Consider the following 23,174-nt stretch of genomic DNA (forward strand, 5'->3'; position numbering starts at 1 on the left):
GTCCGTAACAGCAGACGCTCCCACCCGTCTCCGGGAGACCGGCGGACCGACGGCGGAGTTGTTTCACTGCACAGATCTCATTACCTAAAATCCTCAGCTCTGAAAGAGAAGGTCAGGGATCAGCAAATCCTCACTTCTGGCCGCACAGGCTTATGTTTTCATTCTGATGCAATTTTCCTTCTCCGGTTGCCTGAATATCACACTCATGTCCGCCAATTTGAAATCTCATCTACAACTGGAGCAGCTCACTCTGCTGCAGTTTTCAGCATACGAGCTGATTTCCAAAACAACTGAGTACTTTTCACAGCTGGAGACCCACAATGAGGCAACCTGAACAGAATTTATCTCAGATAAAACCTGATCAATCAGAATTTAGCAAATCAAATTTCTGTCAATTTAAATCCTAGATTGTATCTTGAAGCAGCAGTTTTACGTTGTTTACGATACATTTGATTAATAATTTTTTTTGTACATACAAACGTTCCAGGTGGAACCTTTGTACTTGTGCGTTTCTGGTACGCCTGTAATTCTGATGCACAACTGACATCCACAAACAGGAATGGTGAAGCCGCCTCTCTGGTTCCACTGGGTTTATTTTACCTTCAGCACTGACCTGATTGGATGCTGGAGAAGACTGTTGTTGTGTTCAAGTTGTGTTAAAGAAGTTAGTTAATCAATGAAGCTGTTCTAGACCAAATTAGCATCTCAATGCTAAACATGTAGCAGCAGCTCAGACGTCCTTAATTTGGTTCTTTTGCAATAAACTCCTGTTAGGTGGATGACGCCATCTTTACATTTTCATATGCATCAAACTTTCAGAGTCTCTTAAAGACTTAAAATAAAGACTGAAAATTTTAATCCTGATTTTTCCAATTATTCATTCATTTATTGTTTGTGTATAAATTTGGGCCTAAAGAAAAATCAGTACATAATTTGGATTCATAGCTATGAGAGCAGCAGCATTCCTCCAGCTCCCAACTCACAAGAAAGCCTGATAAAGAAATGTGAACAATTTCATATGTGGAGTGTAAACCTAGCACAGAATTTGTTTGATTTTGCTCAATATTTCTTACTTTGTGAGTTATGTTTGTGTTCACTCATATGAAAATGATTCCCCCCCCACCGAGCCAGATGGATGCTAAGAGGGACGACTGAACTTTCTGGAATGATACCGACTCAAAGGCTGCTGTTCTACACAACAATATCACTGTCAGTTTTATACAAATGAAATGAAATATAGTCAAAGCCCGAAGGAAAGTGATAAACAAGCACACATGGCTCCACAACGCAAATCTAATGCTATTCCTGGAGGCCCTTCCGACAATCTAGTTATTTTATCACAAAAAAGCGTCAGATGAAGCACAATTAGGCCTCCACTGTGAAAAATCGTCCCAGCCGCTCAACAAACAGGTGGTGAATCTGATTACGACGGTGTCAAGGTGGAGGAAATTCATGAGCTCTGAGCTGCTCTCTGAGGCGCAGCACACATGATTTATAGGAAACACCAGGAATGTTCACGTGATGCAGAGGAATCCCACTGATGGCCTGACAACAAAGTGGTACAGGTTACTTTTCAAACAACTATTTATAGCTCAGTTGGTTTAAAAATTATGATGCAGTATTTGGGCCGGACACAAAATTATTATTTTTTTAATTATGAGAATAAATTCATAGATCACATAAACTCAAAGACTCAATATTACCAGAAGAAAGTTGTGAAATTGCTAGAAAAAAGTTGTTTTAATGAGAACAAAACTTTGATTGTTGTCCACGATTCATTTTTAGTAATAGACTCAGTGGTTAAAGAGCTGCTTAGCAGTCTACCATCAGTCCATCATCAGTCCATCATCAGTCTATCATCAGTCCATCATCAGTCTGCTATCAGTCTATCATCAGTCTGCTATCAGTCTGCTATCAGTCTGCTATCAGTCTGCTATCAGTCTGCTATCAGTCTGCTATCAGTCCATCATCAGTCCATCATCAGTCCATCATCAGTCTACTATCAGTCTGCTATCAGTCTGCTATCAGTCCATCATCAGTCTGCTATCTAGGGCTGTTGTAAACGAATATTTTAGTAATCGAGTAATCTATCGATTATTCTTACGATTAATCGAGTAATCGGATAAAAAATATATAAAATGAAATATTGGTAAATCTGGCATAATACCGGTGTTACTATCAGATATCAATATCAGTCCAATTTTTCATATTTGAGCATCCCTAACAGTTGCTTTTTTGTAGTTTAGAAAACTAACCTGTAACAATAATAGCTCACTTTCTAAGTTAACCAGAAGAAAAGTTATAGAAAAATTTGAAATTATATTGAATTTAATAACAAAGAGGCAGGCTCACAAATATGCTTATAAAAAATGTCTACAATCCAGCTTTTAGTTTATGTATTCATCTTCAGTGAGTTTAATAGATTAATTAAACTCACCTTGCCACCTAACCTGTCACGCTTTGGGTTTGAAAATACGGGAAATGCCGCCTGGAGTGGGAGGAGAGGGCGAATGAACGAACATGGGGTGGAGGGGAGGAAATAGACCAGCGGACTGACGAACCGTTAGACCGGGGGACGAACACGGGGGGAAGCAATACGGGATATTTACGACACCTTCACTGGTCACACTCAGAAACTCATCTACCAGCCATGTACGATGCGCTCCGCCACCCGTTTCTTCAGACCGGGATATGAAATTTATTGTGCGGTTCGTCGGTAAAGCTACATTTACACGGTAAGCATCAGCTACTCAGCCGCCCGCCCTGTTCAGTCTATCCGCTCACCTCAGCGCTCTTCCCGCCGTTCGCTTTCAACCAGCAGCCCCGGAGGAGAAATGCTGCCGTACTCCAGGCATCCCCCAGTCATTTTAAGGATGCTTATTGGTTCCCCAAAAACGATAAAAAGTCGGGCATTATCATCAATCAATAAAATCCCCACGGGCCAATCTTGAAGATTGGACTTTATGCCGCTGAGACTTAGCTTTTGTCAACAACTCAGAGGCGGAAGTGAGAGCTCCGCGCAACGCAAATGAAGTCCCGGCCGGAACACGGTGCGCTAACTAATAAAACATAAATTAACGAAGCTTCGAGGCAGGAAAATTTTCCTCGAGGAATTTTAGTAATCGAGGTACTCGAATCATTCGAGGAATCGTTTCAGCCCTACTGCTATCAGTCCATCATCAGTCCATCATCAGTCCATCATCAGTCTACCATCAGTCCATCATCAGTCCATCATCAGTCTACTATCAGTCTACTATCAGTCTGCTATCAGTCCATCATCAGTCCATCATCAGTCCATCATCAGTCTACCATCAGTCCATCATCAGTCCATCATCAGTCTACTATCAGTCTACTATCAGTCTGCTATCAGTCCATCATCAGTCCATCATCAGTCCATCATCAGTCTACCATCAGTCCATCATCAGTCCATCATCAGTCTACCATCAGTCCATCATCAGTCCATCATCAGTCTGCTATCAGTCCATCATCAGTCCATCATCAGTCCATCATCAGTCCATCATCAGTCCATCATCAGTCCATCATCAGTCTACTATCAGTCTGCTATCAGTCTATCATCAGTCCATCATCAGTCTACTATCAGTCTGCTATCAGTCTATCATCAGTCTATCATCAGTCTGCTATCAGTCTGCTATCAGTCTGCTATCAGTCTGCTATCAGTCTGCTATCAGTCCATCATCAGTCTGCTATCAGTCCATCATCAGTCCATCGTCAGTCCATCATCAGTCTGCTATCAGTCCATCATCAGTCCATCATCAGTCCATCATCAGTCCATCATCAGTCCATCATCAGTCTGCTATCAGTCTGCTATCAGTCTGCTATCAGTCTGCTATCAGTCTGCTATCAGTCTGCTATCAGTCCATCATCAGTCTACTATCAGTCTATCATCAGTCCATCATCAGTCTGCTATCAGTCCATCATCAGTCCATCATCAGTCCATCATCAGTCTGCTATCAGTCTGCTATCAGTCTGCTATCAGTCTGCTATCAGTCTGCTATCAGTCTGCTATCAGTCTGCTATCAGTCCATCATCAGTCCATCATCAGTCCATCATCAGTCCATCATCAGTCTACTATCAGTCTATCATCAGTCCATCATCAGTCCATCATCAGTCCATCATCAGTCTACCATCAATCAGTCCATCATCAGTCCATCATCAGTCTACCATCAATCAGTCCATCATCAGTCCATCATCAGTCTACTATCAGTCTGCTATCAGTCCATCATCAGTCTACCATCAGTCCATCATCAGTCCATCATCAGTCTACTATCAGTCCATCATCAGTCCATCATCAGTCTACTATCAGTCCATCATCAGTCCATCATCAGTCCATCATCAGTCTACTATCAGTCTATCAGTCCATCATCAGTCTACCATCAGTCCATCATCAGTCTACCATCAGTCCATCATCAGTCTACTATCAGTCTATCAGTCCATCATCAGTCTACCATCAGTCCATCATCAGTCTACCATCAGTCCATCATCAGTCTACTATCAGTCTATCAGTCCATCATCAGTCTACTATCAGTCCATCATCAGTCCATCATCAGTCCATCATCAGTCTACTATCAGTCTATCAGTCCATCATCAGTCTACCATCAGTCCATCATCAGTCTACCATCAGTCCATCATCAGTCTACTATCAGTCTATCAGTCCATCATCAGTCTACCATCAGTCCATCATCAGTCTACCATCAGTCCATCATCAGTCTACTATCAGTCTATCAGTCCATCATCAGTCTACTATCAGTCCATCATCAGTCCATCATCAGTCCATCATCAGTCTACTATCAGTCTATCAGTCCATCATCAGTCTACCATCAGTCCATCATCAGTCTACCATCAGTCCATCATCAGTCTACTATCAGTCTATCAGTCCATCATCAGTCTACCATCAGTCCATCATCAGTCTACCATCAGTCCATCATCAGTCTACTATCAGTCTATCAGTCCATCATCAGTCTACCATCAGTCCATCATCAGTCTACCATCAGTCCATCATCAGTCTACTATCAGTCTATCAGTCCATCATCAGTCTACCATCAGTTCATCATCAGTCTACTATCAGTCCATCATCAGTCCATCATCAGTCCATCATCAGTCCATCATCAGTCCATCATCAGTCTATCATCAGTCTATCATCAGTCTATCATCAGTCTACCATCAGTCTATCAATCTATCATCAGTCTATCATCAGTCTGCCATCAGTCTATCATCAGTCTATCATCAGTCTATCATCAGTCTACCATCAGTCTATCATCAGTCTATCATCAGTCTACCATCAGTCTATCAATCTATCATCAGTCTATCATCAGTCTGCCATCAGTCTATCATCAGTCTACCATCAGTCTATCATCAGTCTACTATCAGTCTATCATCAGTCTACTATCAGTCTATCATCAGTCTATCATCAGTCTATTATCAGTTCTTTGGTATCGAACATCAATACCAAAGAATTGAAAGCTCAGCATTCCTCATTTCAATTTTTTTATATTTCTTGTGTAGAAGTTCTCACAGATTTATCACTTTATTCTCTTAATATTATGACTTTATTCTGAAATTAAGAGTTTATTCTTGTAATATTTTGACTTTGTCTTACAACTTCTTTCTTGTAATACTACGACTTTATTTTGATAATTACTTTTTGTATCATGACTTCTCGTACGACTTTATTCTCTTTCTCATTGTGAGAATTATGATTTCTTATAATCAGCTTTTTGCAGCTTTGCCCAAATACGTCGTAAGAAATTACATTCTGACATTTTAAGGTAATAAATTTTTAAGAGAGAAAACTAAAAAATGAAGTAAAATGATCAAAAACCCAGAACACCAGTGTTTCACCTTTCAGATGTTAACATGAAAAAATTAATGTTTTCACAAGCAGAGCATGCTAACGCCATGCAGAAAGAGCCCAGGACGGGACTGCGACCTTTGACCTCCTACACCACACAGTCGCTCTTCATGCACCCATGAATCTAAAATCAGACTTTTTATCTTTCTGCTTCTGTGCCGTAGACTCAGTGATCACTGAGCAGTGAACACACATCCTCTCCTCTGAATGAGATGATCATTGCTGTTTATCATGTTCATCATCAGCCTGTGGAGTTAAACAAAGACGTTCAAGATGAATTCATGTCCCGCTACGCCCCCTATAGTTTTCAGTAGCAGCATCACTTCTAATAACAAACACTGCTGGTTCCTGCTGCAGCCGCGGAGCTCGTCCTCATGGGACTCTCCAGTTTCTACCACGACGTTCTTCAGTGATTTTATCAAGCAAACAATCTTCATGTAGCAGCACTCCAGAAGAATGTTGACTGAAGGAAAGCGTTTCCTCGGTTTCTGTGTTAGATATGAGGAGGAAGAGAAGCGCAGCCTGAGCCCCTCCACAGTGATCCTTTAAGCCGCTATCAGCACTAATACAACAAGATGCTGCTGCTGCTTTACATTTTCATTGATTGAGGATTAACTTTTCTTATGATTAAAGGCCCTCTTCCAAAGAGGCGCTCTTCAGAGCAGCCATTAGGCGATATCTGGTTGTTCTGCCCCCTCGCCCCCCCAAGCCCTCCATTACTGTCAGCATATCTCTGAGCGCTGCTCTGACCGCGGTGGACACACACTGCCAATACCGATGCTCCCTCTGCTCTGCTGCCTTCTGGTTCTGATGTCGTTTTCTACATGCATCCATGAAATCATCTAACAAATTCTGTTAAAAAAAATAGCAGCAATACAATGTTGGGATTTCACATCCAAAAGAATGGATGGAGCAGGAATATATGCACCCCACTTTACAGCCGGCTGGGGAATTTTATCTCAGAGCTGGGAGCTAAAATTGCAGAAATAAGCAAAAAATGCAATAAAATTAACATGCTGCTTAGCTCAGAGTTAATTAACTGGCTTCTTTTTTCTTCCTTGACAGTTCATGTGAAACAGAAAGAAAAGAAAACATTTTCTTTTGTTTAATTGTTGCCTTCCATGTTTTGTTCCTTAGCAATGTAATCCATTATTTTAGAGGGAGGTTACACAGTTCACGTTTTCATCTTTCTAAGACGAACAAATAATGAAAACAACAAAAAACAAATTAAAAGTTTGACTGCTTCATGCTGCAGAAGTTCTCTTCTATTCAGATTTATTACCTGAACATTACTCCTCATGAATTAAACATTAGAGTACAGTTGCAGGCAATTTTATGAATTTAGGGATTATGGCTTAGTTAGAGTTCTCTAACTGATCCCATAAAACAGCCACTTTAGATGCATTGTGTGGGCAGAGGAGAGACTAGACGCTGCTTTTTTTGTCACTTTGAAGTTTTCAGGTAAATCTATAAGAAAGATTAATGGCCTGCTTGGAAGAAAAGCTCCGGATCTAAAGTGCAGGTTTAGAATAGCAGCAAATCGTGATGACAGCGTGTTGCTGCACTGCAGCAGAGTTCAGCGACGCCCGGCCGTCCGCAAGCAGCAGTCCAACGCGTGATTACTGAGGGATAAGTTCACTTGGCTTTGGTGTAATCCTGAAAAGGGATTAAAGGAAAACAGCAGCGCTTTTCAATCCATATCCTCTTAAACGCAGGAATTACAGCAATTAGCACAGAGCAGGGGACTTGTGAGGGCTGGAGCAGCCAGTAGATTAGCCCAAAAATCAAAAGAAGTCTACTTAAAGCTATACAGCCGCTCATAATCCCTTCTCATGTAATCAGTTTAGGGAGAAAACGTCTCATTGGGGGCCGGCACAGCAGCCGCTCATCGCGTACAACAGCTGGCAGGGGGGCCGTAAAGAGACCACCACGCCTGGTGCTCCTCACATTAAGTTTCAACATACAGATACTGTGACTCTTCTCCAGCGATATCTGCTGCCACTTTACTGCGACTGCCAAGGTCATATCTGATGAAAACCTGATGAAGCAGCAGTTTATCTTTCCTCCCTCTCTTCCCCCTCCTCTCTTCTCAAACTCTGTCCCACCTCCATCTCTCCTGGCACAGACGTATTGAACAGTGGGGGACCGCCGAGTTTTAATTACACCAAGATCCAGCGAGTTAATTGAACATCGCGCAGGCCCTAATTTCACTTTACAGCAAATCAAGATGTTAGTTATGTAAATTGTGAGGCGTCCCACTGGGGCACGGGGGACTTCTGCCAGACACCAAAGTCACTCCCTCCCCACTGGCACCAAGCTGCTGCCTCTCAACTCACCTGAAGGACCTTCCTCCACAGAATGCTCTGATGGATACTTTGTGCATTTTCATTAGACAGAACTCAACTTTTACTCAAAGTGGATAAACCACTGACCACCAGAAATGGAAATGCACAACATAAATATGAGAATCGGCTTTACAGTCACATTTTCAGCTTCCTCAGTGTAAGCCCCTTAATGGCCTCTGCATACAGAACATTTGCAATCAGCTCTGACATCTGTTAGATCAACACAGAAGTTCCTTGATCACATCAAACACAGAAATGAGACAAACACTGCAGTTCTGCTTCTAAGTATAGCTTTCCTCACAATATCAAATAAGTAACATGAAAACAGTGGAAGAACCACAGTGTGGGTTTTACTGGAGCAGTTGTGACAACAGCTGCCATCAGCAGACAGTGGTAGCTGCCAATGAGTCGACACTATTCACTATTTATTATTATAAAACAACTGGAGAGTTGACCCCGACATTCTGATACAGTACTTATTGGTTCAGGTGCAACTTAAAGAACCGGGACTTGTTTAGGTAACTTATCAGATAAAAGTAACATGTTGGGTTTCCCAGGGTTCATCCTAGGATTCCTCCCACTGGTTCAGATTATAACAAACAATAAGATTAGCTACCATAGCTATGCAGATGGTGCGCAGATCTATATTACAAAGTCACCAGGGGACAACGACACCCTTCAAGTGCTGGGCAAAGGATTAGAACAAATGCATGGATCTAACACGACTTTCTCCAACTGAACAGAAACAAAACTGAAGTTATTATCTTTGGAGCTAAAGAGGAACGATCTAGAATCATAGATCTAGAGTCAACACGCAGCTTCAGTTATTACAGCTAGAAACTAGCGATCAGACTGAAATCTGGGAGTAGTGATGAACTCTGTAACAGTATTTGTCTTGAGAAGCACGCCTCCTAGTGGCCTTGTAAAAATCCACCGGAACACGACTGGTTTTGTTAAGATTTTAAAGTGATGATGATCACTGAAGGTGAAAATGCTGCAAATGGATTTCTCCAGTATCCATGTTGAGGTACGCAGCTGTAAAAAGGAAAGCACTGCAAATGTGTTGATTGAATTAAGATCTCCGAGGAGCCGGTTCGTTAAAAACATTCGGACCATTGTTTCTCTCTGAAATCCCTCGACAGTGAGAGCGGTAACCCGTTGGTTCTGCTGGAGGCTAATTCACTCTGCTCCCCATAAGGTCTGCTTGCGCTGTGGGCCTCATGGGTAATCCCATCGAGCCGCAGCTATGGCTGATAACATGAGCCTTATCTTAAATACCTGGAAGTGGATGGCGGTTCTGGTTTGTTGGAAGCTGTCAGTAGTGCTCCAGTGAGAGGAGTCTCTACTGATAGGACTATGGGTTGCTCCATATTCAGCTCAACATGAGGCCATATTACACGGTTGGAGCTTGTACATTTTTCATATGCTGCAGAGGAGCTGGCGGCGAAAAGAGCAGCGCTAAAATTCCATAAATATAGAAAGATGCCTGAGGAAATTAGGCGGAAACTTCAGAGTTAGAGCAGATCCTTCTTTGATTTTTGGGTCATCTTTAAATAAAAAGATTTAAGAAATTAACAAAGTTCTCATCCTGAGCTGGAGGAGCACATGTAATCCATTAGCCGTCAGATTTGTTCGGCTCTCTGTGACCTGAGCAGAAGTTGTGAGGATCTCAGAGGGAGCTCTCAAAAAGCTGAGGAAATTCAACCAGGCAGCAGGAGGGCTCATGATTTGCCACAATGAGAGCTTTCTGAGAATTCTCCTGAAAGACATGAGTAACTCCCCTCCACACTGTGCCAGACTGTAAGTGATTTTGCCCCTCTGGTGTATGGTCTAAAAAGGACGGATACATTTTCAATCTGTCTCTCTGCTCCAGACCTCACAGTGAAGGATGGTTAGAGACTCAAAGGCACTTACTTAGATTTCATGGAGCTTGTTCCCCTTGCTTGTGGTAATTAGTAAAACAAAGGTGGCAGCCAACTGCAAATAGCCAAGGTCTCTATTTGTAATCAAGTAATTTGGATGAACAACAGCTAAATGTTGCAGCTACTAGTGCAGTGGTTCTTAACCTGGGTTCGATCGAACCCCAGGGGTTCGATGAGTCGGTCTCAGGGGTTCGGCGGAGCCTCTGCCGCGGAGGTAAAGACACACTGTGTAAAGTCGTGATGACGCCCCGCTTTGCCGTCACTTGTTGCAGAGGATCACGTTACATTGCTGAGCCAATCAGAGCTGCAGAGGAGCTCTGATTGAAGGAGTTTCACTCTCAACAGGGATTTGAACTTGTGTCTTTAATTACGTCAGCAAAACTAACCGTTTTTACCAAATTCTGTAGCTTTCGGTGTACTTCTAAATCTGCTCCTCAGTCGCGTCTTTTAGGGGTTGCTACTGCCTCTAGTGGCATGGGGGTGGTAACACAACTAATATAATTACATTACTAATTCAGAATACCACAAAGTCTCTATTATTTATTATAAATTTTTCATTCTCTTAAGAATGTAGAGCTAATTAAATGATCTAAAGTCCTTAAAGTGGTTCCAGTTTCTCTCGATGGCCAACTTGTTGAAACTGTGGCAGATTTTAAATACCTTGGCTCGTTCCTGGACAGTCAGCTCAGCTTTGCTGAAAACACTGACTATATTTTGAAGAACTGTTCTCAGAGACTCTACCTTTTAAGAAGACTTCGTGATCATGGGGTGACCCAAGTAGACTCTAGCTGGGTCACCCCTATGTCTTGAATTTGGGGGGGGAATCACATTTTATTTATCACTACAGAAAGGTTCAGTGAGTGTGCATATGAAGCTGGTGGGTTCGGTGCCTCCAAAAAGGTTAAGAACCACTGTACTAATGATTATATTTTTTACTGATTTGATGACTAATCAATTATTTGAAACAACGGTTGAACATGTTTGTAGGTACAGCTTATCTGTTGTAATGTGGATAAAATGTGACAAGATATGAATAATTTATAAGGGATTGTTTAGTGCTGTGTTTATGTTTTATCTGTTTAAGTACAAGGGATTTCATGTTTCCTACTTGGTGGAACATTTCTGTGTGCTTTGGAAGAGTTTAACTGCTGTTTGAATAAAGTGCTGAAGGTCAGAGGAAGATGCTTGCATTGGCGAAAGGCAAACCCCAGAGAATGAAAAGTGTTTTTGAGGCAGATTCTTTCCAGGTGTTTCCTACAGCACTGGCACAAATTCTGATCACATCTTAGAGAAAATCTCCCTAAATGTGCCAGAGAAGAAAAAGACAAATCTTTTTAATCTCTTAATGGAAAGAAATGAGACCTATGGTAATAACTACAGGTATTAACATGCAAGCAAACTGCAGCGAGTGGCAGGCAGCTGAACCGGAGTGAGGCGTGTGTTCGGTGGGAACGACAATAAACGGGTTTGGCACAGATCTGGCTGCATGCTGACAGAGAAAAGCTGCATCGCTCTCCATCCCTCTCCTCCTCATGGTTTATTTCTCTCTGATTCTTTTTATTCTCAGCTCTACTGAGACTAATTATTTTGTGAAGTTTCACTTGCTGCTAGTCCTCCTTTCTCTGTTTGACTTTGATTCTTCCTCCCAAACCAGATCCACTGTGTTTTTTTGTGCTGCCGCAGGTTTATTTGTCTCTATCTGCTGTCATCTCTTCTTAGAGGAACCCAGGCAGAATATGGCTGCACGGACCAACGCAGGGTTACAGTTTTTCATCACTTCTTTCTGCTGTTCTGTACACTACAGCGTAGCTATAGATGCTACGTCTGGTGAAAATTAGAATCGATGATGATGAAGTGTACTCTGAGGAAGAAGAGGTAGAAAGTTAATGTTTTTTCTGCCAAACTGTCAGCTCACAGAAACACGATGAGCCTCGAGCCCTGAGCTCACTAATGCCTTTTATTTGACTTATTTAAATATTCAGACTTGGGCGGACTACAGATGACAAGACATATGTGTTTGTGTTTTTATGAGAAGCACATCTCTGGCTAAATTCAGAGACTAATTTGCACACAGGCTGGCTGACGCTTTCATGCTAATGATTGATAATGTTTTATTAATGCAAAATATTCTCTGCCAAGGACCTAAACAAATTGTGGCAATTTAGTCCTTCCAATGTGCGGTATCAATCATTTCCACCAAGAAACCATCATGCATCACTGCTTCTTTCTTCGAAAAAAGGCTCTGAGGTCCGGAGGCAGTAGCTGCACACTTCTGACAGAAAAAAAGCTTAATTTTTCTTTCTCCAAAGCCAGAAAACAATTTCTTAATTGTTTGTGAACAAAATCACAAAATTTAAAGTGCAGAAAGGTTTTAATTTGCACAGCTGTAATGCAGCTAGCTGTTTATGACAGCAGAATCTTCTTTTTTAAAGGCCAAACGATGGCATGGTGTTGTTTTCCACTAATGAGAGGCCAGACGCCTGGAAACAAGAAGGGACGGTTCGCCTTCTTTTCACCAAAACTGATTTTGTTTCTTAAGCATTTTGACAGAAGCACTATTTAAGAAGAAATCACAGCTACAAAAAGGTGCTGTTTTTGTTTTATGCTCCGAGTTGATCAAAAAAGAAACAGGAAGGTTATGAAGTATGAAGTGGGAGTAAAATTGGTTCCAGCAGGCAGATGGATGGAAAGTAACATCAGGCAAATGTGGAAGCTGCTTTTTCCTTCACCAGTCATCTCTGTTTAGTTATAATTATTTTAATTAGATGTCATAATATAGAAAAAACATCATTAACAAATAGTTGTCATGCACCAAGTAAAGCAGCCAGAAGAACCTGGCTGGTCCACAGTCAGTGAGATTTAGCCTACTTCATGCTGTCAGACAGGTTCTGTTTAACTGATGTCACTCTAAGCCCAGCCAGCTTGATTTATCACAGGGGATTTGTGATGCAACATATCACATTTTAATTTTACTCATGCTGTCTTCAGCCTGGCTGATGATGATTTAAACACAAAAAACAAAGGAATCTCTACGGGAGCAAATTATTGATCGTGGTCCTGTAGAGTAATGAGCATATAGCAATCTTTAAAAAATGTCTATTATAACCACATCTACAGTAAGTTTTTTAGCCAACTGTATCTTAAGCAAGTGGTAACAGAACGAGGTCTTCAGCTACCTGAACATGTCACAAGTCATTTCTCCAAGTCCAACTTCAAGTCACTGAGGGTCTAGTTCAAGTCAAGTCTTTAACTTTTCACACCAGCTGAAAATCCTAAACCTTTAGATGAAGAAAAAAGACTGATGGACAGCAGTCATCAGTCATACAGATTCACGGATTTGCAGTGAACAATTTACAAGGTAAGAATAATGTTTATATACTTCATAGGTAAGACTAGTAAGACACAATTAAATATTGCATTTTGGAGAAGGTAGGAATCTAATCATAACCATGGAGAAAATGCAGCACCATCAAGTAGCCTACCACAAATGAAATAACTGGTTGGTGTTACAGGTCCCCTGGGTCAGGATGCTGCAACATGATGTACGCAATCTGAAGAATAATAAAACAGGAGAGAGAAATCAGGACCGGACCGGAGCGCCGTCTTTAACATCCGGAATGCATCACATTTATTAGTTAACCAACAAACCTTTTACCGTGTGCAATGATAAAGCTTTAAATTATCTTTCTTCCATAAACCTTGTTTCCTTTTGACAAGTAATAATCAATTTCAACACTTTACCCCCTTTTACATTATCACCCTTCACTAACATGCAGACCACTAAGGAATAGTGCATTAAACAGGATAAATTAAAGTTTTAATGCATTTAACTGCATATTAACTGGTCTGGACAAAATATACAATGATTTTAACTTATTAGTGATCAAAAATACAATATCAAGACTTACAAAAACATAAAATTGTTCCAACTTTAACCTCTGAACTCCCAGCTTAATGAACCAATAGTGTGTCTCTACTTTTATCTTTGGCTAGACTCACTTTACTCTCAGCCTCTAAGCTACTTTATGAGTTACAAAATAATATGTACTAAATATTATTCAGTCAAAAGCAAAATAAAGCTTCTGACACCTGAGTTAGTGGGATATAACGGTGTTTCACTCATTTAACCGCAAGACTTCCCTGGCGCAGGTTAGCATCCAGCCAAGCTAAACCTCGGCTTAAAACATTTAGAACTATTAGCAGAAAGGTGAACAGAAACCGCATCACAGCGCCATCTACTGATAAAATAAGAAGTTAATATCTGACAGGAAATTATGGTGTGTTTTATAGTGTACTGACCTGAAGAATAAAAAAAACAGAAGAGACCAATGACGACCGAAGAGCTGCTTTTAACATCCAGATTCCGTATTCATGTCTGTGATGCGTCTGAGGCAAACAGGAAGTCCGCCCCAAAACCAAACCGGAAGCGACGCCCCCCACCAATAAAGGTTCCACTTCGCCACTACTGCTCCCTATTAAATTCAGGGAGTAGGTAGGTTAATATGCCGAAATGTTATAAATATGATTTGTTCTGTTTTCTGGGAAAAAAAGAATAGCATGTACATAAAAATATGTCAAAATTACAAAACGACCAAAACAATGTGGTAACATTTTTAGGTGCACCGCATTTTTTTTAAAGTTTTCTTTGGCGTAAGGGAAAGCATCGTTTTTGACAGTGGTATACATCATGTGACATGAATTCAGGAAAAGACTGTAATTTAATCAAAACAAACATCAGGAGGGATAAGATGCAGGTCAGTTATTTAACTTTAGTAAATACTGTGGCCTATGAGCTCCAACTGCTGGGTGTCCTAATATCACAGACACATTAGCTTGACTTGAACCAGTAAAAGTCAAAAAAAAAAAAAAAAATCTTGATAAAACAATTGCAGTCACTCTGTTTGATTCTCTCACTCGTCACTTCTGATGTCCGTCATGGCGCCTCAACATGATGACACATTGCAAAAGGTCAGTGCATCAACTTTATAGTTAGAGTATCTAATAAACAATCCATTGTTCAATGTTTGCATTTGTTTCTTCTTTTTTATGCCTTGTACCAACAGTGACAGTAACAAATAAGCAAATTCATCAAACATTGGTGCAGAGATAAAAAGAAAGCGTCGCTGAATAAAAACATGCAGAGACCTTGCAAATTATTGCAGTGATTCTTGAGAATAGGGACAAAATGGGTTTTAATTTTCCCATATTTTTTTAAAATTATTTCTCAACCTTATGTATGCAAATATGACAAATAATGTTTAGAAAATATGAAGATGCTAAGGTACAGGCTCCCAGTTGCGAATTTTTTTAAAAAAATTACATTTTTAATCGACCTGACCCAAAACTTTGTCATCACCATCTGACAAAAATAAATCTAAAATGATTTTTAAAATACCCCATTAGTGATATTTTTACTCAATTTACAGACAAATGCTTCTCAAGAAATAAAATAAATATTATTTAAAACAAAAAACAAGAAAAAGTCCATCTGATGGAGTTGACAGTACAAGACGGAGTTGACACAGAACTGAAGGTGGTGACAAACTAGTGAGTAAAATGAAAAACTTGGTACATGTGAAGTAATGCAATTCATGTAAAATACATTAAAATGAATTAGTTGCACAATTAAGTGAGATTTGACAACAATTTCACTGAAAGAGTCAGAAAAACTCTGACGGAGTTGACATCTGACGGAGTTGACGAAATGCCAAACTACCTCAATTTATATGATGTTATTCTGAAGGAGGCCATATTGTAGCTCGTCAGGTCCATGAAATCTTTACAGTAAACCAAAATTAAGCTTTTATTTCGCTAAATTTCATCAAAGTTTTGTAAATTGTCAGTTATGGAGTTGACACATCATGGTTGTGACAAACAACTTAGGAATAAAACAGAAGGAAAAAACTAAAGAATAACTTAAGCTAACCGGAGCTAACTAGCCCTCCTAGCAAAGGAAGAGAAAAGACAACGTCATGGGGTCCTCAGAAGTTCTGGTGCCCCCCAATAATGCCTGATTTTTTTTACATTCTTTTCATTTCTGACGGTGTTGACAAAAACTAAGGACAAATTTTAACGGAGTTGGAAAATATCTAAAAATTATTTTTAATTCAATTTATCGATACTTTTATAATTATTTATATGACTACTTATACTTAATTGTCATAATATATAATTTTAGTATTTCTTTAATTGTTTTAAACTATAAGAATGTGTTGAGTTCTGCTCCTGGACAAGGGCTTTTACAGGCATCATCCACCGACTACAATGTTTAAAATAAAAAAATATTCAGCAAAAAAAAGAAAAATATACATTGTTGTGCTCACATGACCCAGGTTAGTTTACTTAGATATTTGAAAAAAATATATTTTGTGTATATTTTATTCAAATTTCATGCTTTATCCATAGGACCTGTTTTGTCCCTATTCTCAAGAATCACTGATTGCTAATTCTGCTGAAGTCTCGGTGCTGTGTGAATGAATCCCTCAGTTGTGCTTTTTCTATCAGAACCATGAAAAAAATCCCAACTTTCATTCCAGATTCTAGGTGTCTTTAATAATGATGAGGATTTATTTGGTCCATTTCTTCTTAGTTTATTAATGTAAAATGCCAGCCATGCACTATTGAATCTCCTGATGGAGTCTTCTTTCACCAACTGCTCCGCATCTAAATATACATATTTTATTGCATTTAAACCGCTTACTCAGTCCATCATCATTTTCAGGGTTTTTTCTGCCTTGATAAGCATAGCCCTGATGAGAGAGATAAGTGAGGACATCACATCCACCATCTCTGCCAGTACTTTGGTTTTCATGTTTGAGTCTAAGCTGAACAACCTGCTGCCATTACTGGAGCACCAGATTTTACATTTAGATGCTGTTCTAATTAGAGTTAACCTTCCCAGATGGCTGAATACGTGACTCTGTCTTTGCACCTTCAGAGGTGAGTGTCTTCTGAAAATGTACAGCTAGTCTGGTTCACATATTGAACTACAGATGTTATAATGGTGCTTTAAGGCTCTCTGATTGTAGAATTAAATTAAATTTGTCCTTAATTGAGGTGAAGTCTTTTTTTACGTCAACAACTTCAATGGCCTTGATAAGGAAACACTTGAACCAAATGTCCAAAAGTAAAAAAGATGTTGATGTTAGAGGTGAAACCTGCAGGCAGGATGGATGTCCAGCACCCCAACCTTCACACACATCTCTGAATATTAAGCTGAAGAAGGAAGATGGGAGGAGAGACGGCTGGAAATGTTGTCCACTTCCAGTTCATGGAGGTCAGTCTGTTCAGACGCCTCATTGTTCTTCTCTGTGGTTAGAAGGACAGAAGTCAATCTCTGAGGGATGGACGGTAATCTGGATGCTGGATAGAAAACATTCCAGTTAAAATCTCTTTCTGCTCATATTCTCTGGAAAACTTTACTTTTCCAGATTAGACCTGCCCACAGTCCTGGTCATTTTAATTTGCTTCTTAAAACTTATTTTTATTCTCAATCATTCTCATTTAATTTGAGGCCTGAAAAGTTTCTGTTGTGATGTTTTATTTTTATTTTTTCACTTTGGTGCAGTTTTAACCTGTTTTTAAAAGTACTGTATAAATAAACTTGACATTGACATTGATAATATTATGGCTTTAAAAATATTCTGTACGAATTCAGAGAAATCATATTTTAATATTAACAGACGGCACTTTGTTGCCTCTAGTTGGTGATAAGGTTTTACTAAGCCAAGCCAACTTCATTTAGAAAATGTTAAAACAGCAAAAATAGTGAGGAAAGTGCAGAACAATCGGGAATATTCTGCATAAAACCATTTATAAAAGTAGAAAAGAACCATAAAAAGGCATAAAAGCAAATTAAACATTAAAAACATAATAGACAGTAAAACACTCATTGATGCTGGGTGAAAACACAATGAAAAGAGATGGTTTAAGAAGTTTCCTCTGAGCTTCAGATCCGTTTCCGTTGGTCCATCAGTAGCTGGTCAGCTGTCCTGGCTGACCGAGGCGAAGGGGGGCAGGTGGTGGGTGGGGCTGGGGGCAGAACCAGCCTCAGTGGGAACTGAAGCCCACAGCAGGCTGGATATTTGCTGTCTGTTAGGAAGGAAACAGCGCAGAGAAGTTTGAACTCCAGTTCATCAGACAGAAACATGGAAACCGTGACTGTGATCAAAGCTCACAATATTAAAACAGCACAAAGTGAAGCTGATGAACACCACAGGCTCTGCTGTAGGGAAATAACCTCAGCTTTTACCAAGATGGAGCTGATTTCCATGATCATTATCCAAAATTTTCATATCATTGCATCCCAAAACTCTCCACTGAACTGATTCATAAAACCCAGTTTGAGATGAATGAAAGGAAATCAAAATGCACTTTTAAAAAAAAGATTTCTCTTTAGTTTTCTTACATCGTGCTATCTTAGGTTATTCCTTGTGTTAGTTCAGTTGGTCTCATTTTTTCTGTTTTAGATTTGTTCTTCAGATTAATACATCTTTGTTTGTTTGTTTCTATTTCAGTTTCTGTCTTTTCCTTTATGTTCTTCTGCTTTATTTGTCTTTCACCTCACATGTCATCTGTTCCCTTTCTGAGCTGCACCCACTCAGCTGCAATAACCAGTCCACCAGTCTACCAGTACAATAACCAACCCACCAGGATGATAACCAGTCCACCAGGACGATAACCAGTCCACCAGTCTACCAGTACAATAACCAGTCCACCAGGACGATAACCAGTCCACCAGTACAATAACCAGTCCACCAGGACGATAAACAGTCCACCAGGACGATAACCAGTCCACCAGTACAATAACCAGTCCACCAGGACGATAACCAGTCAACCAGGACGATAACCAGTCCACCAGTACAATAACCAGTCAACCAGGACGATAACCAGTCTACCAGTACGATAACCAGTCCTCCAGGACGATAACCAGTCCTCCAGGACGATAAGATAACCAGTCCACCAGGACGATAACCAGTCAACCAGGACGATAACCAGTCTACCAGTACGATAACCAGTCCTCCAGTACAATAACCAGTCCTCCAGGACGATAACCAGTCCTCCAGGACGATAAGATAACCAGTCCACCAGGACGATAACCAGTCAACCAGGACGATAACCAGTCCACCAGTACAATAACCAGTCCACCAGGACGATAACCAGTCAACCAGGACGATAACCAGTCCACCAGTACAATAACCAGTCAACCAGGACGATAACCAGTCTACCAGTACGATAACCAGTCCTCCAGGACGATAACCAGTCCTCCAGGACGATAAGATAACCAGTCCACCAGGACGATAACCAGTCAACCAGGACGATAACCAGTCTACCAGTACGATAACCAGTCCTCCAGTACAATAACCAGTCCTCCAGGACGATAACCAGTCCTCCAGGACGATAAGATAACCAGTCCACCAGGACGATAACCAGTCAACCAGGACGATAACCAGTCCACCAGTACAATAACCAGTCCACCAGGACGATAACCAGTCAACCAGGACGATAACCAGTCCACCAGGACGATAACCAGTCAACCAGGACGATAACCAGTCCTCCAGGACTATAACCAGTCCTTCAGGACGATAACCAGTCCTCCAGGACTATAACCAGTCCTTCAGGACGATAACCAGTCCTTCAGGACAATAACCAGTCAACCAGAATGATAAGCAGTCAACCAGGACGATAACCAGTCAACCAGAATGATAACCAGTCAACCAGGATGATAACCAGTCAACCAGAATGATAACCAGTCAACCAGGATGTTAACCAACCCACCAGGATGATAACCAGTCAACCAGGACGATAACCAGTCAACCAGGATGATAACCAGTCCACCAGGATGATAACCAGTCAACCAGGACGATAACCAGTCAACCAGGACGATAACCAGTCAACCAGGATGATAACCAGTCCACCAGGATGATAACCAGTCAACCAGGACGATAACCAGTCAACCAGGACGATAACCAGTCCACCAGGACGATAACCAGTCAACCAGGACGATAACCAGTCCTCCAGGACTATAACCAGTCCTTCAGGACGATAACCAGTCCTCCAGGACTATAACCAGTCCTTCAGGACGATAACCAGTCCTTCAGGACAATAACCAGTCAACCAGAATGATAAGCAGTCAACCAGGACGATAACCAGTCAACCAGAATGATAACCAGTCAACCAGGATGATAACCAGTCAACCAGGACGATAACCAGTCAACCAGGACGATAACCAGTCAACCAGAATGATAACCAGTCAACCAGGATGATAACCAGTCAACCAGGATGTTAACCAACCCACCAGGATGATAACCAGTCAACCAGGACGATAACCAGTCAACCAGGATGATAACCAGTCCACCAGGATGATAACCAGTCAACCAGGACGATAACCAGTCAACCAGGACGATAACCAGTCCACCAGGATGATAACCAGTCCTCCAGAGGGTAACCCAGTCCATCTGCACAGGGAGAACATGAATCTGCAGTTCTCTGATTTTCATAATATTTCTTTTGAAAACACCTCAAATTAAAATTTTCTGTATCGGCTGAAACTAATTTCTTCCTCTCACTTTCTTAAAACCTTAATTTTATCATAAAACCCAATTCAGTCGTCTGCTGGTTATATAAATTTCAGCACATTTTTTTGACTACAGCGTCTATCTGAAGGCTTTTGTTTTATTTTTATATATAACTAATCAATAGGTTGAACAGCTACAGATGATGTAACTCATAACATGATTTAAAGGAAAGAGAATCTGTGTGAAAGACAAAGTGAATTCATGAACCAGCCTGGCACACAAACCTTGAATATTTGAAAGACATGCATGTAGTTGAACATATTAGAGCAGCTTCAGTTAAAGCGACGTGTCTGTTTGCCTCCAGGTTCCCCTGAATAACTGGATGTGAAGGAAACTCGGAGCGCTGCTTACAGATACACAGGACTGCAACGCGCTAAAATTGATAGTTGGGGCGGAACGTAAATAGCATCATAAAATACCAGCGTCAATGTTTATGGCAGGTATAAGAAACGGGGGTGAGAGGGAAGAAGGATGGAGGAAGAGGAGGAGGAGGAAGAAGAGGAGGAGGAGGAAGAGGAGGAAGAGGAGGAGAAGGAGGAAGAGTAGCAGGTTTTTTTATCTGTGGGAAAAAAGAGGGAGGAGAAACTTTAGCGAGGCTGGAGATTATTTCTGAATCTGCATTTGTTCTGTTCAAGCAACAGCAGGAAGTTCTGCCCACAACTCTGAAATAATCACTTACTAGATTTATTACACCACCGCAGGCATCATAAGAAATAAGCTACCAGACATCAATGAAAATACACCTGAGAAGCAGAATATATAATATTAACTGAGATCAAACATACCGAAGCAAAGTATTGACTGAAAAGCTCAGAGACGGAACATAATAAGCAAGCAGGAGATAAGAAGCAGCACAATTAGGAGAGATCAGAGCCGAATCCTTCAGTCATAAAAGAAATAAACTGGGAGAAAGAAAAGCTTCGCCTCAGTCAAAAGTGCCGCTGCGCCGGAATAATGACCGGGTGCAGAAAAACATCCAACATCGATCACTTACAGAGAGCTTCAGAAAGTCCAACATTTCAAAAACAATTAGCAGGTGAGCCTTTTACAGCTCCAAGAAGTTTTTAAAAATATGATATCTGGCCGGCCTTCAAGCGGCCATGTGGGATCAATATGGCTGGAATTAATGGCCGACTTAACAAGGCACTTAAAACCCTCTTAACAGGGCAGATAAAAGCCCAGTGAACTTTGAAATGTAACGAACATTTTTTATCCTCACAAAGCTACCGGGCTTATTAGCTGCCACAAAAGCCTGCATTAAATGAGACATCCAAACTGACTTCTAAATAAATGGAGGCGGCTGAAACTCCAGAAGAGGCGTTTGGGAGAAAACTCTGAAGGTTAACGGAGATCTGTCTTCCTGTTTTGTTGTTTTGGGTTTTCCTCCTTCAAGCTTTCCGCTAAGACTGATAATCCACGACCATCTGCAGCTGCAGGCTGAGCTGTGACACCTGAAAAATGGAGCCTAATCCACTTTAAACCCTGATCCCGGTGAAACAGTCAGGCGCCTTCATGTCTGTTTTACTTCAACTTTAAAAATCAATGGTAAATTAAATGTTTTAACTGAAGGTTGAAAATAATTTCAAACATTTAGTCTGTCATAACAGAGAGTTTTATTCTCACCTTTTATAAATGTTACAGTTTCAGAGTGAATATTTAGTTAGTAACTTTGCTAAATTTGCTCTAATTTAAATATTTAACTTGCTAACTAAATGTTTACCTTGGCCATATATTTAGTTAGTGAACTAAATATGTAGCTTATTAAATATTTAGTTAGAAAGCAAAAATATTTAACTTACTGGCAAAATATTTAGCTTGGAACTTATCTAAATATTTAGCTGGCAAACATTTAGCTTAATAATTAAATATTTAGTTTCAAACTGTCACATTTATAAATGACTAAATAAAATGGTGAAACTGTGACTCTGGTATTTTTTCCAGTGTGAATAATCCAAATTGTTCCTGTTAATTTTGAACATGTAACTTTACAAACAGCAAGTAGCTCTGATCTTAAATCAAACATTAACTGTCCTAGTAATGGTTTCTGAGAAAAGTAATTTTCACAAAATAACAGTTTTTACCATGAATAATTTCCAATCAATGATTGATTGGGTCCTTCATTAATTGGGTTCTCCAGGAACCAGAACCACAGTGAGCCGTCAACATTTTGCCCAGACCCACTTTCATTTTGAACCTTAGATTTCTGGAAAGTTTGTATTTTTGATGCTGCGTGGCATGGCGGTTTATTTGTTCTGCACATTTTCAGCTGCAAGGCGATTCAAAGTGCTTTGCATGATTAGATGGAAAATAAAAAACGACAAACTAGCTGAAAACATTTCTTTGCAGTGGAAAAGTAAGGAAAAAATGATGACAGGTTGAAAACCTGACACACTTTATGATGTTCCAGTTAACAATCAAGAGCAGCTCTAAATCGGGTTTTTAGCCTTCATTTAAAGAAACT

General features: G+C 40.4%; 1 protein-coding gene across 1 annotated transcript in view; it reads right to left on the reverse strand.

Annotated features, from left to right (window-relative positions):
* sorcs1 (sortilin-related VPS10 domain containing receptor 1) overlaps positions 1-13,830 on the reverse strand; it is a 108,501-nt gene extending 94,671 nt beyond the window's left edge. The window contains exon 1 of the mRNA XM_088006824.1: positions 13,619-13,830. The gene's annotated coding sequence lies outside the window, so the exon portion shown is untranslated. The remainder of the gene's footprint in view (positions 1-13,618) is intronic.
* Between the last annotated feature and the right edge of the window lie 9,344 nt (positions 13,831-23,174).

Source organism: Poecilia mexicana, unplaced genomic scaffold (genome assembly GCF_051168715.1).
Source record: "Poecilia mexicana isolate PSO_F unplaced genomic scaffold, ASM5116871v1 scaffold_1, whole genome shotgun sequence".
NCBI classification, from domain to species: domain Eukaryota; kingdom Metazoa; phylum Chordata; class Actinopteri; order Cyprinodontiformes; family Poeciliidae; genus Poecilia; species Poecilia mexicana.